Raw genomic sequence first — 17,589 nt, 5'->3', positions numbered from 1 at the left:
AGGGTAAGGAAAGATGGACACCCAGCTCAAGAAGAGAAAGAGGGAATTTGCCCTTTCTTTGCCTTTTTGTTCTATTCAGGCCCTCTATTCGATTAGATGGGTTTCTTTGCTCAGTCTACTGAATCAAATGTCAATCCCTTCCAGAAACATCCTCACAGACACACCCAGAATTAAAGGTGTATGAGCTGTATGCACTTCCCTTAGCTCAGTCAAATTGACACATAAAATTGGTCATCACAGATGTCCCCTTACCAACTTTACATCTATAGTTGTCACCTTAAAGCATACTTAATCTCCAAATAGAGACAAAAACAAGGTCATAATTCTGCCTGACATGATCAAACTATCCTGCATACAATCAAAAACACACCTACCCCTTCCTCAGAAGAGGAGGTAAAGTGCTTGAGTAAAAATGACTTCTACTTGATATCTGGGAACAAATAGTATGATGTAAAATTAACAGTACTTAAATGCTAATGATGTAAATTTAGTATATTTTATTTTACATGATAAGGAAATAAGAGAGGATAGGAAACAAAGATATGTATATATGCACACAAATGTACTCATAACAGTATAAGGAGGAACTGCTCATGACAGTTATACTCCTTGTTTCTATAACTGGTTATTTAGTAGTAGCTGGTATTTATAACTACCTTTTTCTATTAAAATTCTATATTCCTTTTGCTTCAGCAGGCTCTTTAGCTGCTTATTGTTCTTTACCTGGTGGGGGGACATAAGTTCATTTCTGAAGGGTCTGGGCCATTGCTAGTGTTACTTGGATTGCATTGTTGCAGTTTTCCAGTGATCTTAATCACAGCACAGGGTGATAGCAAGAGAAACTCTTAGGGATATTCTGTATTCCAGACATACTCTTCCTTACCTCCATTGTGGAGGAATTGTCCAATTTCCCTTTGATACTGACAAAGAATCTTTGTTTGACCAAACTTTAGTCAGGTTCCTGAACCTTCTCCTAGGCCCATATGGACACTTGCTTGTAAAAAAAAACCTCAACAAGAATCGTGCTGTGTCAGTTTAGCAAGAGTCTCTTATTCTCCTTGTCGGATCACTCTTGATATCTATTGGGTTTCTCATCTTCCACCATTTACCAGGTGATATCTGATCAGACTGTCCTGTCTTCAGCAAGAATCCTGTTAGATCAATTAGCCAGAAACCTCTATACCTTCTAATGTTTCCTCTTAGTAATTTTCCATCCATTCACTCCCACAAGGTCCCTTGGCTATAAATTCCCACTTGCCCCTGCTGTATTTGGAATAGAGCCAGTTCTATACTGAGGTCTCTTTCCCCCTATTTCAACAGTCCTGAATAAAATCTGTTTTGACCACTTTAATATCCAGCTATACTTTTTCTTTGACAGAGACAGTACTGTAACTCGGATAGGATCAGTTTCATCACTGGAGCCCAGATAACTCACCCAGGACCCTAAGTGCATACCTTTGAAGATTTGGTCTTCACTCCTGACTGAATGATCAGGGATCCATCGGTGAGTTTGACTTCTAAACCAGAAAAATGTTCCCTGTAGCTTGTAGGGACAGATGTTGGTTCTTAAGAATGAAGTGTACTTTTGAAGGTAGGTTAGGGTCCCAGGCAAAGAGAGGCTGGGATAGAGAGCTGGGCTTCTCTGTTTCTAGAAGGCAGGCAGGTGCAAATTGGGTTGGAGTTCCAAGCTCTCTGTTCATAAGTATCAAGGTAGCATTAGTTAAGAACATGGGACCTTCTCCTTGGACTGAAAACCCCCTACTGGAACTCCTGCTGAAATTGTGTTGTGCCAATTCTGTTCTTCCTTTCTTGTTGGCATGATTTTACTAAGGATAACTTGAAACTTCAGTGGTCTCTTTGGGAAATTTAAGGTCTTCCCACACTGGCTTCTCTAAAACCTGTCCCTTCCCATCACAGCTGCTCCTGCTTCCTCCTTTTACTGCTTTGGATCTTCCCTCCAGTTCCCTTGATCCTTTGACATGTTCCCCTTCAAACCCCTACCTCCTCCAACCCTCTCTCCACCCTGACAGACTTTTCCCACCTCAGCCCCTCTGCTCCCTGCAGTCACTTGAACTTTAGCCCCCACCCTGCCCTCCATGGAGAGCTCTCAAGGGATTAAGGGACCCCCAAAATAATGTCCACTGAAAAAATGCACAAGGTGAGAATTGTGAGTTAAATTTTATTTGGGACTATAGTCTGGGAGACAGCCTCTCAGATAGCTCTGAGGGTTATCTGAGAGGTTATCTAACTGCTCCCAAGAGTTAAGGGGGCAGGTCAGTATATATGTGATTTTGGTGAAGGGGGATGCATGCAATCAAGTACACATTTTGGCAGAAGGTTGTTGTTAGTCACAAGAAGTTTGCTTCTAGTCACGAGGAGCAGATGTCTGTCTCCTTTAATGATTTTAGCGCTTTTCTAGACATGAGAAGATGCAAGAATTTGGATCATAAAATCTTCTCCAGACAATATCTATCTAAAGGCCTGTTTTGCCAGTTTTTCCCAGAATACAGAGTGCCTCATTCCTGATCTCCACTCTGAACTCCTTTCAGGGAGTGTTGATGGTCAGTGACTATAGTGGCTACTGACTTCATTCTTGTAGAAACAGAAGGGAAGTGACAATTTTTAGTCATAAATTTGTGACCATTTTGTCTCTTGATGCTAGGTTCATTCCTAGTTCAGGTTCATTCCTAGTTCAGGCGAGGATTTTGTTGATAGGTCACTCAATGTGCTATTGCTGGACTAAGCCTTATTAACAGTAGTCAAAAGTCTCTGGACCACCTGTCTTACTAGTCTGTTATGGTCCAGGAAATGTTTCCATCTTGTTGCTTCTTCCCATCTCTAGAGTTATACTTTACAATCACAGATCTCATATAGAACTATATAGCTGGTCAGCTGCTTCAAGTTGCCTAGTCATCATTTTATCAAAGCACAGTCACACATTTGTAATGCAAGAAACAACAATCTTGTAAAATAGGCAGAATACAAGTAATATAGCCAATAGTATCACTAAGGTCATAAGGAAGAATATAAACCAAGAACTTCCATTAGGTATGGACCAGTATATCCCTAGGTTAATCTGTTCTATACCAATTCTGCACAGCAAGGAAAGTGATATACAGCATTGTTCATAAAGCACCCAGTCCAATTTCCTAGTGTTATCAAGCTTGTTATCCTTGGTATGGTTTAACTTTTCTCAACATAAGGGGGGCCTTATACGATCAGAGTCTGGTATTGGCCATGTTAATCCATCCCACAACTGAGAGAAATTATATTCTTTGGCTGAAATTTTGCTTGTTGCTCTGATTAAGCTTGGGTAACTTTAAAAGAAAATTTACATTTATGGTGATGGTCAGAACAAGTATGATTTATTGGCCAAGTGAGGGCGTGCCATCCAGTAACGTCAATAGTGGCCCAAACTGAACTACTATTTCTTTCTGCTAGAATAATTTCCTAAGGGCATACAATTAGAGCCTTGGAGTGGAGAAATCTACCAAAGTAACCCAGAAGTATTGAACATAGGTAATTCACCATAAATCTAACAATTGGATTAATTTTAAACTCTTATGTATAAGACTGCACCAAAGAAAGAAATACATTTGGTTTGTAAGCAAAGATGTGGTCAATTATCAAAGTAATTCGTATACAGGCCTGGTCTGTCATCTTGGTCAGCTGTCCATTTACGATGTTGTCTTCTTCTCATCCTTATCTAGGAGGTTCTCCTGCTTGAGCACTGTTTTAAGGTGATTTTGAGGTCACCAGTCCTGAATAGGCCAGTCTAGTGAAGAGGCCCTTTCTGAGTGGAAATACTAATCCAAGAGTGAATTCCCTTCAGTTTTGCTGTGCATGAGCTAGTTAAGAGTATCTGATAAGTGTCCTTCCACCTAGGTTGTTAACAGTCCTATAATTGATGTATTTTCCAGTATGCATAATCCTCTGGTTGCACATCATGAGGCATCTGATCTTCATCCAAAGACAGATTACTGAGATAAGCTTCAGAAAGAAAATTAGAGTGTCCTTTTAGCAATTCAATTAAACTTTACAATAATATAACAACTAGGAGCTGTCTTAGTAAATTTTGACCTTAATTAACAAAACTAAAATTTAATATCTACTGAAACATAATCTTTTTCTCTCTAAAACTACCCTCATTTCTACCAAATATAACCAAATTAAGAGTAATCTGTTTGCAAAATAAATCTGGTTTCAATGAACTTGACCTGATGATTTACATAAGTGTAATTGATCATACAGGCACTTTTAAAATTGGCTTTGCTGGAACTTCTTATAAAGAATCTCAGATTAAATTTTTAAAAGGCCCCTCAAGGCCAGGAAAACCATTCCAAGAACTTGTCACAGATTTCATCTGCAGTATCTATAGATTTGGGTGAATTCATCCCTTTCCACGGTCCCCAAAATACCTTGAGATTCTTGCACCTGTTAGGAGGTGCCCTTCCTAATTTATCTGATAAAACTGCTGGAAACCTAAGAGACTCCAATATCTGGAGGGATCAGGTGGAAAGAAAAGATAAATGTTTCAATTTTGCTTATAAAGTTATAATTTACTAAATTGCTATAAGTCATAATTAGCTTGAGGGGAAGGGTTTCCTTATATCTGGAAAACACAGATTAAAAGCTAGTAATATTTCAGACAGAAGCCATAACAATTATAACCATATTCACCAGTTCACTCAGTCCTATGAAACTAATCCTTTTTGTTAACATTTTTATGAATCAGTAAGGTTTTCCATTAGAATTCTTTAATTTCTTACCCATTTCAGTCATATGATCTGAAAGTTATCATAAAGCTGTACTTACAAAATCCTTGCTAAGAAACTTCTTGAAGAGGAAGCATTTTTGCAAAGGTATCAGAGTAAAACAATAATTGTCTATGAATGACAAAACATTTAAGAAGGCATGGTTAAAGACCTGATTACAATGCAATTGACAAAGAGACGTGGTTAGTGTTGTGACATAGAACATCTTAAGATAATAGCTAGAATTATGACTGATAATTTTTTACCAGGCCATACCAGATTTTTAGAAATTCCATATAATTTCTAGACTATCTAGATAAATAATATTTACCCATACAATATAACCTAAGAAGATTTGTTATTCATTGGACAATGCTTCCCATGTAATTTAACATAACAGATGAACCTAATCAGTTTAATAGCTCTCTTTGGTATGTTTCAGGAGCCCTTTGAAGAATCCCAAAGTTAGCTAGAGGTCAAAGGAAATTCATTATAATTTGGGAAGTTTGTCAAAAAATATCAAAAGTACAATACTTATTCACTTAACCAAAGTGACAATAAAATATTTCAAAGGCAAATACAGAACAGATAATCTGAAAGGCAAAACAAGCAAACAAAAAACACACACAACCAAAATCTGTTATCAAAAGCAGCTTCATAGGCTAAGAAAAGTTTGTTTTCTTAACAAAAACAGAAAACCAAACTCCAGTCTTGCATCAGCTTACTTTTGATAACAAAATTCATTTACTTAAGTAAATTCAGTCTAAACTTAGCCAATCCTGACCATGCACAAAACTCTTCTCAGGGTTCCTTTTCCACAAACCTTCCATAACTTTTGGTATCCATATTAGTTTGTCCCTTATTTGTCCCATCCAGAAACAACCAGCTCTAGGACAACATTATTTTCTTTTCCTTTAACAAAATGCAATTCCATTCCTCATACCTTCTTTTATTGAAAGCATACATCCTACTTTGCTACTGTATACTGAAATAGTTCCCTTATTATATCTAGTATCTTTAATTACATATTTAAATTAGAATCCTCAACTCTTAAAAACCTTAATTTCTAGTGAAAACCAATAAGTAAGCAATTATGAACTGTCTTTTACATGAGCACATTTTTAGATTGGCAAACATAAATACCAATAATAATTTCTAAAACAACGTGCTTTCTTATAGAAAATATTTCACTGTGACACCAAACATATTTATTAATAGTCCTAAGTAGCTTTAGTTTCTTTATAAAAGGAAGCCAATATTCAGTAATTAATGATTAAGTATCTTATTTTGTTTGCTAATGACCTAACTATTGAATAAACTTCTATCATTTAATTTAATTTAGCACAACTCTAAAATTTAAAGTTACCAAATATCTGGAGAGATTATTTTAGGTAGACATTCCTAAAACATAATTATTCCTAAAGAGTTCACCCAAAAGCTCTTATCTCATTTACATTTAACTTATTTACAAAAAGTTCCATCATACCAAGTTATTTTTCCTGTGGACAAATTTGCAACAGGTATAATAAGATATAATTTGATTTCTGTTAAACCTAGATACATTAAAAGTGTTATACTTAATGTTGATGACTCTAAAGACATGCCTATATTAATTATATCAACAAGTTTAAGTTTTTTTCACACACACACTGTATTTTATTTTTACAAGAGATAAATAAACTGACACCAAGCATTGTAAATGGATGACCACAACAAAAGCAACAATGATTGCAATTTCCAAGCATGAAACACACTCATACTATGTCATAATATTGACATTCAGTCCAGTAATCCTCCACTATAACAGCTCCTTTACTTTGCAGTGAAAATTGATTTGTATATTTTTTTGCCACTGAGTCCTTGTGGGATTTTTTTTTATTCAAACAGAAAGTCACAAAAATTATAATCATCCTCATCAGTTCACTCAGTCCCAAGTAATTAAATTTTTTTTCATCTTGATCTTTTGTTAGCACTTTTATGAATTCATCAGTTTTCCATTAGAGTTCTGAAAACGCTTATTCATTCAGTTCAGCAGTATAGTCAGTTACCAGAAACCTGTACTTGTCAGAGTCTTTTCCATGAATTCCTTGAAGATGAAACCCTTTTATAGGAACATTTTTGCAAAAGCATCAGAGTACACCCAGAACTGTCTGTAAATGACAACAGACTTAAAAATGACCATGGTAAAAGATTTGATGAAAGTTCATAATAATGCAATTGACAAGGAAATTTAATTATTTCTGAGATATATATTTTAAAGTAATAACTAGAATTATGGTTTATAACATTATACCAGAACATATAAGATCTTTAGAAATTTCATGTAATGCCTGAAACATTTATATTAACATATTTCCATAAAAATAACCCAAAGAAAGTTTAGTTGTTTTTTGTTTGTTTGTTTGTTTGTTTGTTTATACTGCAGGTTCTTATTAGTCATCAATTTTATACACATCAGTGTATACATGTCAATCCCAATCGCCCAATTCAGCACACCACCATCCCCACCCCACCGCAGATTTCCAGCTTGGTGTCCATACGTTTGTTCTCTACATCTGTGTCTCAACTTCTGCCCTGCAAACTGGTTCATCTGTACCATTTTTCTAGGTGCCACATACATGCATTAATATACGATATTTGTTTTACTCTTTCTGACTTACTTCACTCTGTATGAGAGTCTCTAGATCCATCCACGTCTCAACAAATGACTCAATTTCGTTCTTTTTATGGCTGAGTAATAGTTCATTGTATATATGTACCACAACTTCTTTATCCATTCGTCTGTCAATGGGCATTTAGGTTGCTTCCATGACCTGGCTATTGTAAATAGTGTTGCAATGAACATTGGGGTGCATGTGTCTTTTTGATGGTTTTCTCTGGGTATATGCCCAGTAGTGGGATTGCTGGATCATATGGTAATTCTATTTTTAGTTTTTTAAGGAACCTCCATACTGTTCTCCATAGTGGCTGTATCAATTTACATTCCCACCAACAGTGCAAGAGGGTTCCCTTTTCTCCACACCCTCTCGAGCATTTGTTGTTTGTAGATTTTCTGATGATGCCCATTCTAATTGCTGTGAGGTGATACCTCACTGTAGTTGCTCCGTTTTTTTCCCTCAAGACTGCTTTGGCTATTCAGGGTCTTTTGTGTCTCCATACAAATTTTAAGATGATTTGTTCTAGTTCCATAAAAAATGCCATTGGTAATTTGATAGGGATTGCATTGAATCTGTACATTGCTTTGGGTAGTATAGTCATTTTCACAATACTGATTCTTCCAATCCAAGAACATGGTATATCTCTCCATCTGTTGGTATCATCTTTAATTTCTTTCATCAGTGTCTTATAGTTTTCTGCATACAGGTCTTTTGTCTCCCTAGGTAGGTTTATTCCTAGGTATTTTATTCTTTTTGTTGCAATGGTAAATGGGAGTGTTTCCATAATTTCTCTTTCAGATTTTTCATCATTAGTGTATAGGAATGCCAGAGATTTCAGTGCATTAATTTTGTATCCTGCTACTTTACCAAATTCATTGATAAGCTCTAGTGGTTTTCTGGTGGCATTTTTAGGATTCTCTATGTATAGTATCATGTCACATGCAAACAGTGAGAGTTTTACTTCTTCTTTTCCAATTTGTATTCCTTTTATTTCTTTTCCTTCTCTGATTGCCGTGGCTAGGACTTCCAAAACTATGTTGAGTAATAGTGGTGAGAGTGAACATCCTTGTCTCGTTCCTGATCTTAGAGGAAATGCTTTCTGAGATATATATTTTTCACCATTGAGAATGATGTTTGCTCTGGTTTTGTCATATATGGCCTTTATTATGTTGATGTAGGTTCCCTCTATGCCCACTTTCCGGACAGTTTTTATCATAAATTGGTGTTGAATTTTGTCAAAAGCTTTTCCTGCATCTATTGAGATGATCATATGGTTTTTATTCTTCAATTTGTTAATATGGTGTATCACATTGATTGATTTGCATATATTGAAGAATCCTTGCATCATTGGGATAAATCCCACTTGATCATGGTGTATGATTCTTTTAATGTGTTGTTGGATTCTGTTTGCTAGTATTTTGTTGAGGATTTTTGCATCTATATTCATCAGTGATATTGTTCTGTAATTTTCTTTTTTTGTAGTATCTTTGTCTGGTTTTGGTATCAGGGTGATGGTGGCCTCATAGAATGAGTTTGGGAGTGTTCCTTCCTCTGCAATTTTTTGGAAGAGTTTGAGAAGGATGGGTGTTAGCTCCTCTCTAAATGTTTGATAGAATTCGCCCGTGAAGCCATCTGGTCCTGGACTTTTGTTTGTTGGAAGATTTTTAATTGCAGTTTCAATTTCATTACTTGTGATTGGTCTGCTCATATTTTCTGTTTTTTCCTGGTTCAGTCTTGGAAGGTTATACCTTTCTACGAATTTGTCCATTTCTTCCAGGTTGTCCATTTTATTGGCATAGAGTTGCTTGTAGTAGTCTCTTAGGATGCTTTTTATTTCTGTGATGTCTGTTGTAACTTCTACTTTTTCATTTCTAATTTTATTGATTTGAGTCTTCTCCCTCTTTTTCTTGATGAATCTGGCTAATGGCTTATCAATTTTGTTTATCTTCTCAAAGAACCAGCTTTTAGTTTTATTGATCTTTGCTATTGTTTTCTTTGTTTCTATTTCATTTATTTCTGCTCTGATCTTTATGATTTCTTTCCTTCTGCTATCTTTGGGGTTTTATTTGTTTTTCTTTCTCTAGTTCCTTTAGGTGTAAGGTTAGATTGTTTACTTGAGATTTTTCTTGTTTCTTGAGGTAGGCTTGTATAGCTATAAACTTCCCTCTTAGAACTGCTTTTGCTGCATCCCATAGATTTTGGATCATCGTGTTTTCATTGTCATTTGTCTCTAGGTATTTTTTTATTTCCTCTTTGATTTCTTCAGTGATCGCTTGGTTATTTAGTAACGTATTGTTTATCCTCCATGTGTTTGTGTTTTTTCCATTTTTTTCCCTGTAATTGATTTCTAATCTCATAGCATTGTGGTCAGAAAAGATGCTTCATATGATTTCAATTTTCTTAAATTTACTGAGGCTTATTTTTGACCCAAGATGTCATCTATCCTGGAAAATGTTCCGTGTGCACTTGAGAAGAAAGTGTAATCTGCTGTTTTTGGATGGAATGTCCTATAAATATCAATTAAATCTATCTGGTCTATTGTGTCATTTAAAGCTTCTGTTTCCTTATTTATTTTCATTTTGGATGATCTGTCCATTGCTGTAAGTGAGGTGTTAAAGTCCCCCACTATTATTGTGTTACTGTCGATTTCCTCTTTTATAGCTGTTAGCAGTTGCCTTATGTATTGAGGTGCTCCTATGTTGGGTGCATATATATTTATAATTGTTATATCTTCTTCTTCGATTGATCCCTTGATCATTATGTAGTGTCCTTCCTTGTCTCTTGTAACATTCTTTATTTTAAAGTCTATTTTATCTGATATGAGTATAGCTACTTCAGCTTTCTTTTGATTTCCATTTGCATGGAATATCTTTTTCCATCCCCTCACTTTCAGTCTGTATGTGTCCCTAGGTCTGAAGTGGGTCTCTTGTAGACAGCATATAGATGGGCCTTGTTTTTGTATCCATTCAGCAAGCCTGTGTCTTTTGGTTGGAGCATTTAATCCATTCACGTTTAAGGTAATTATTGATATGTATGTTCCTATTACCATTTTCTTAATTGTTTTGGTTTTGTTTGTAGGTCATTTTCTTCTCTTGTGATTCCCACTTAGAGAAGTTCCTTTAGCATTTGTTGTAGAGCTGGTTTGGTGGTGCTGAATTCTCTTAGCTTTTGCTTGTCTGTAAAGCTTTTGATTTCTCCATCGAATCTGAATGAGATCCTTTCCGGGTAGAGTAATCTTGGTTGTCGGTTCTTCCCTTTCATCACTTTAATTATATCATGCCACTCCCTTCTGGCTTGTAGAGCTTCTGCTGAGAAATCAGCTGTTAACCTTATGGGAGTTCCCTTGTATATTATTTGTCATTTTTACCTTGCTACTTTCAATAATTTTTCTTTGTCTTTAATTTTTGCCAATTTGATTATTATGTGTCTCAGCGTGTTTCTCCTTGGGTTTATCCTGTATGGGACTCACTGCGCTTCCTGGACTTGCGTGGCTATTTCCTTTCCCATGTTAGGGAAGTTTTCAACTATAATCTCTTCAAATATTTTCTCTGGTCCTTTCTCTCTCTCTTCTCCTTCTGGGACCCCTATAATGCGAATGTTGTTGCATTTAATGTTGTCCCAGAGGTCTCTTAGTCTGTCTTCATTTCTTTTCATTCTTTTTTCTTTATTCTCTTCTGCAGCAGTGAATTCCACCATTCTGTCTTCCAGGTCACTTATCTGTTCTTCTGCCTCAGTTATTCTGTGATTGATTCCTTCTAGTGTAGTTTTCATTTCAGTTATTGTATTGTTCATCTCTGTTTGTTTGTTCTTTAATTCTTCTAGCTCTTTGTTAAACATTTCTTGCATCTTCTCGATCTTTGCCTCCATTGTTTTTCCGAGGTACTGGATCATCTTCACTATCATTATTCTGAATTCTTTTTCTGGAAGGTTGCCTATCTCCACTTCATTTAGTTGTTTTTCTTGTTTATCTTGTTCCTTCATCTGGTACATAGCCCTCTGCCTTTTCATCTTGTCTATCTTTGTGTGAATGTGGTTTTTGTTCCACAGGCTGCAGGGTTGTGATTCTTCTTGCTTCTGCTCTCTGCCCTCTGTTGGATGAGGCTATCTAATAGGCTTGATGGGAGGGACTGGTGGTGGGTAACAAGTTTAACTTTAATACTGGGTATTGATTTAATATTTAATATTTTCCAGTTCATATAAACTTGAAATTCATTCTGGCCAATTTTCTTTTATACTTCTGAGAATTTATATAAGTGCTTAATTTCCTTTAAGCCGATTAAGTAGAGCTCATTTGCAAATTAATTTTTATATACCATCAAAATCTAACGACATGTTTGCACACATAGACATGTAGACAAGACACAACCAGAGGTCTCATAGCTTCGTTTTCAAACTTAGTCATGAATCAGGTACTACAATATAAAACTCATTAGTTTATAAATAACAGTTGAAATAAGTTAAATTTAAAAGGCCTCTTCCCCCTACCCCTTTTCCCCCTCAGTCTCAGGATCTAGAGATTGTCTAGATAAATTAAATGTTCCTGAGAGCCCTGGTAGAATATTTGCATCTCAAGCCACAGGGAGAGTAAAGCAAGTTCTCCTAGAAGGACTTGTTCTCTCAGGGTCAGACTTCTGAAAAGAGGTTTTATCAAGCCAGCTTTCTCTAACAACTGTGTATGCAATAAAAGATCCCATACTGGCCATTTTCATGGCAAGATTGTTCTTTGATTCCCAATTAAGTATGTACTTGTAAGTATAAGTTTTGTATGTATGTAAATCTGGCTGGAGTGTTAGTTGGAGGCTGGCTTTCTGACACCCTTTGTTTCTGTGTTTGAGAGGCTCTATTTCCCATTTTAAAGTTGAAATTGTTGGGGATAACATTTACTAATGAAATTGTGTGGTGGGCCAGTATGCTGATTTTGAGCTTAACTCCTCTAGGCATCACTTAGAGTCCTTTCAGCCCCTTACATTGCTTGGTTTCTCCCTTCTAAGACCACCATGGATGCTTGGATCACTGAATGGCCATTTCTTATGCATGACCCCTGGATGAGCAAGTCTTTAATTAATGAGTGGACCACTGCACAGTATGAGGACTCTGTCTCCACCACTCCCATAAATTTATCAGTTTCCTGGTTAAGCCATAACTGACTGAGAGGAGTCTTGTCCCTCTTCTTCAGAGCAAAGTCACATATAATATCTTCACTTTTATTCTGACAAATTCTAATAAGGCAGCTGAATTGGGGAAAAACATCAGATCAGCCTCCCTACCTAACCACTCAGCTCACACTGCTCAGTGTCTTTCAACTGAGCAAATCCCAGTTTCTTTCAACCAGCCCTCCCAGTAACTTTCAACTGGGTGAGCACCCCCCACTATTTTTTGACTGGGAGGCCAGGTACCCGTTATATACTACCAAATAAAACTTAGGATCATCAACCAATACAGGAGATCTGAGAACCAGGAAAGACTCAACCAAATTCTTCTGGATTCTGTGAGGCGGCAGATGGGCACAAGACGCGTCTGCTTGTACCAAGCTCTGGTTCCTTGTAAGGTTCAGGTGGAGGAGAGAAGTCTGCTCTTGGTCCCTTCACTGGCTGCAAAACTGTTGACTGAAAAAAATGCACAACATGAGATTTGTGACTTAAGTTTTATTGGGGGCAAGATGAGGACTATAACATAGGAGACAGCCTCTCAGATAGCTCTGAGGAACTTCTCCAAAGTGGTAAGGTAGGGAGACCAGTATATATGTGATTTTGATGAAGGGGGATACGTGCAATCAAGCGCACATTTTGGCAGAAGGTTACTGCTAGTCACCAGAAGGTTGCTGCTAGTCAGGAGGAGCAGATGTTTCCGTTAATGATTTTAGTGCTTTTCTAGATATGAGAAGATGCAACAATTTGGGCTCATAAAATCTTCTCCTGAAAATATCTAACTATCTGAAGGCCCATTCTGCCAGTTTTTCACAGAACACAGAGTACCTCATTCCTGATCTCCTTTCAGGATGTGTTGAAATTCAGCAGCTGCAGTGGCTACTGACTTCATTCTTGTAGAAACAGAAGGCAACTGACAATTTTTAGTTGGCAGTAAGTAACTACCTGGGGCTGAAAAGAGAACAACAAGCTGTTTGGGCACATACTCAGTATGTTATCCACTGGGTTAGATTTTAGAGACATCCAGATAGTTGCTAGATGTCTCCTCAGTCACTGGCCTAAAATATTATCCACAGCCTCCATTAGATTACATGTCAGGACAAAACAAAATCTTAGAAGTCGCCACAAATATTGGTAAACAGGTAACCTTTATTTGTCCCATTTGCCAGAAACACGGTTCAGATAAATATATAAAGTATAGATAAATCAGTTAGATTGTATCACTGTGTTTCACTGAGTCATGGTAAAATTTTAGAAAGAGAGATAAAAGAACTCTGTTTTCATCTGTCTGTATGGTTATGTACCTATGCATGTATGTAATGTATATGTGACATTTTCCACCTTCCAAAACTATTTCTAAGTTAATTTATAAAATCCTTTAAAGAAGTTTTATTCAAATTGGCTTAGAGATAAATGAGTGCATCCATATATTAAATATTCTTAAAATGCTCAGAAATATAGAAGCCAATCTAGTTTTTTAAGGTCACATGATCTGAAATAATCTTTGTAAAATCTAGTTTTAAAAATTGTTGGTAAAATAAAAACTAGTATGTTTTCAGAGTTGTCAGAAATAAATATAATGCAGACATACAGGTTTTTTTCTTCCTAGGTTTACTAGTCAAACAAGCTTATAATATGCTTAAGATTGTAAAACTAGATGCTTAAGATTGTAAAACTATAAATCCAACCTAAGAATGAAATGTACAGTAAAAATGAATTATATGATGCATGTCAAGCACAGTAGAAAATGTTTTTAAAATATATTGTTGCCTAATTTGTCAGCAACAAAAATAACAGGATGATGGCTAGATTTGTTTGTTTACCTCATGAAATTTTCACAATCAATTCATACATTATTGTTAAGCACAATTGGATTAAATAGAGGCAGGTGTGATAAAATATATATAAATGAACTTTTCAACAATTATGTTTTATAATATATCTACTTAAAACAGTTTTACAAACCTTTTTTGGTAACTTGAAACCTTAAAGCTAATAGTAAGTTAAGTAAGTGATGCATATTAATTAACATCTATATCATTTACAGATAGAATAAAATATAGAAACATTAATTGCTTAACAAAAGTTTGTCAACTTTTGGCATATTTTAAAATATAGTATAGAGAAGCTAAATATAATTGGGGTCCATTTTCAAATGTGATAAATTGTACCATGGAAAAGCACATGCATCTAGAAAATTATAAAATTATTTATTCATAAATTTGCTACAGAATGATAGCATGTGCCAGACAGTTAACAGTTGCTTACTTTCTAGTTTTCTCTGTAAAAGTAAGGTGACTGATGGTTAAAAATTTTATTCAATGTTTGTAAATGATACTACCATGACTAATAAGGTAAAAAAAATCAGGAAAAGTAAGACATGTCTTTTTTAAATTGAAGTATAGTTGATTTACAATACTGTATTAGTTTCAGGTGTACAGCAAAGTGATTTGGATGTGTGTGTGTGTGTGTATTTATATAATCTTTTTTTCCAATTCTTTTTCATTATAGGTTATTACAAGATATTGAATATAGTTCCCTCTGATATACAGTAGATCCTTGTTGTTTATCTATTTTATATATAGTAGTGTGTATCTGTTAATCCCATACTCCTAATTTATCCCTTCCCCCCTTCCCCTTTGGTAACTGTAAGTTTGTTTTCTATGTAGGACATGATTTTGATAGTGAAAAATAGGAAGGATGTGTTTTTGTTGAGGTTAAAGGAGAGTAAATTTTTTTCTGGAAGGAGTATGATTGGTTGTTTTAGAATGGAATGTAAGAAGGGTAAGACAAAACTAAATGAATTTTTTTTTAAGTTGTAGAAGGTTTATGGGGAAGGAATTTTGGAAAATGAATCATCTTGTGTGGTCAGATCTGGCTAAGATTGGAAGAATTATTTACATGGCTTATAAAACTCTGTCTTAGAATTAATAATACAATGTTGCAAAACTAGAATTTGGTTCTCTTTCTCTGCTAAAACAATAAAATTTACTTAGATTTGTAGTCTGCTCTTGATCAGAAATTGTAAGAAAAGTCTGTGTCTTACCTTTTAAGTGTGTGCCTGGGAAACCAATATTTTGTATTGTAAAATAATTTCCTGTGCTTCAGATTGTGTTTATCAGATCTTTGATTACTTAAGAAAACTGAATTCTCATTATTAAAAGAGCTAGATTTTTTACAACTGTAGAGCTTTATATATTTTCCTATGAAGAATTTTAATTGTGAGTTGGGTTAAATGAATAACTACTTATTGTTTCATAATGACTGGTGATCCTATTTAGTGAAGTTTTCAACATTTGACATTTTTGACAATTTCCGAAAATCAAATTTTAAATGGAGTCTTTCTGACCTCAAACTAACTTTGAGAATTTCCAGATGGCCCCTGGAAAATCTTAAAGTACTTACATTTTATCTTGTAAAAGATAGATGATAAACTAATTTGGTTTATTTTTGTATGTTAAATTCCATGGGCTGCATTGTCAAATCAGAAATGATAAATTTATCAATACCCTGTTGTCAGTATACTATGTTAAAATGTTTCTTGCCACAGAAATAACTAATATCCCTTATCAAATAAACTATATCAGAACTTTAACCATGGCCGTATTATTTGAAACTTTGCTTTTATAATGTTGTGTTTTCTGGACTTAAGGAAACTACTCTTAAGCTATCTGTAAGGTACAGCAATTTAGTAAAGTATCCCTTTGTGAACAAATATGCAGCAATTGCTTTTTCTCCCTACTTGATCCCTCCAGGATTTGAATTCTTATATTTATGGCACTATAGTAATTTGCATAAGTTCAATAAAAATATCTTCTAATTGCAACAGGAATTGGAAACACTGGCTATATTACAAAGACTTTGGCTGGAATTTTATATTTGAGAATGATGTGCATCGAATCAGATATGGCCCGAGAGCTTTAAGGAACTAAGATTGACTTTAATGACCCAATATTTAAAAGTCCCCCTTTCAGCCCTTCTATTTGGCTTGGGCAAAAGACAAATATATTTGAAGAATGACAGTTGATGATTGTGAGATTAAGATAGTCATGCGGCTGCTATACCAGATGTGGTTTTATTGATATAGCAAATTCACACATACCCTGATATCCAGCATACGGCTGTTGATCTGGCAAATGCCTACCTCACCATAGAGCCCACTAGGAGCAGTTTCCTTGCAGGTGGCAAGGCCAGCAATACACCTTCACTGTCCTACCTCAGGGATATATCAACTCTCCAGTCTTGTGTCACAGTTCACAGAGATGTTCATCACCACTCCCTTCCACATGATATCACAGTGGCCCATTCCATCAATGCATTACGTTATGACATTATGCTAACTGGACCTAGAGAGGGGGAATAGCAATTAGACTTGATGGTAAGATATTTGCATGTCAGAGGGTGGAGAATAAATTCAAATAAAATTCAGGGATCTTCTACTTCAGTGACATTTCTAGGGATTGAAAGGTGTGGGGCATGTCCAGAAATCCTTTTTTAAGGTGAAGGGTAAATTGCTGTATATGGTCCATCCTAAACTAAGAGGCACAACACCTAGTGGGTATTTTGTATTTTGGAGGCAACATATGCCTCGTTTGGGTGTGTTAGTCTGTCCTATGCATCAAGTGACCAGAAAGATACTAGTTTTGAGTGGGGCTTAGACAAGAGAAGGCTCTGTAACAGGTCAAGTATCCTGTGCAAGCCGCTGTGCCACTTGGACCACATAATCCAGCAGATCCAATGGTTCTTGAAGTTTCATTGGTTCACAGCGATGCTATCTGAAGCCTTTGGCAGCCCCCACAGGTGAATCACGGCAAGGGTCTTTAGGATTTTAGAGCAAGGTCCTGCTATCATCCTCAGATTAATACTCTCGTTTTGAGAAACAACTCTTGTTCTGTCTTTAGAACAAGGTGGCCGTGAACAAAACATCTTTAGACAGTGGAATGAGGGCAGCTGTAACAATTTAATGGATTTCCCAGGTTTCAGTTTGGATGTCTGTGCTGATGGCATCAGGCATTCAAGTGAACTCCCTGA

Source organism: Eubalaena glacialis, chromosome 2 (assembly GCF_028564815.1).
Source record: "Eubalaena glacialis isolate mEubGla1 chromosome 2, mEubGla1.1.hap2.+ XY, whole genome shotgun sequence".
In the NCBI taxonomy this organism is placed as follows: domain Eukaryota; kingdom Metazoa; phylum Chordata; class Mammalia; order Artiodactyla; family Balaenidae; genus Eubalaena; species Eubalaena glacialis.
Note: the sequence above shows the minus strand (reverse complement) of the source record.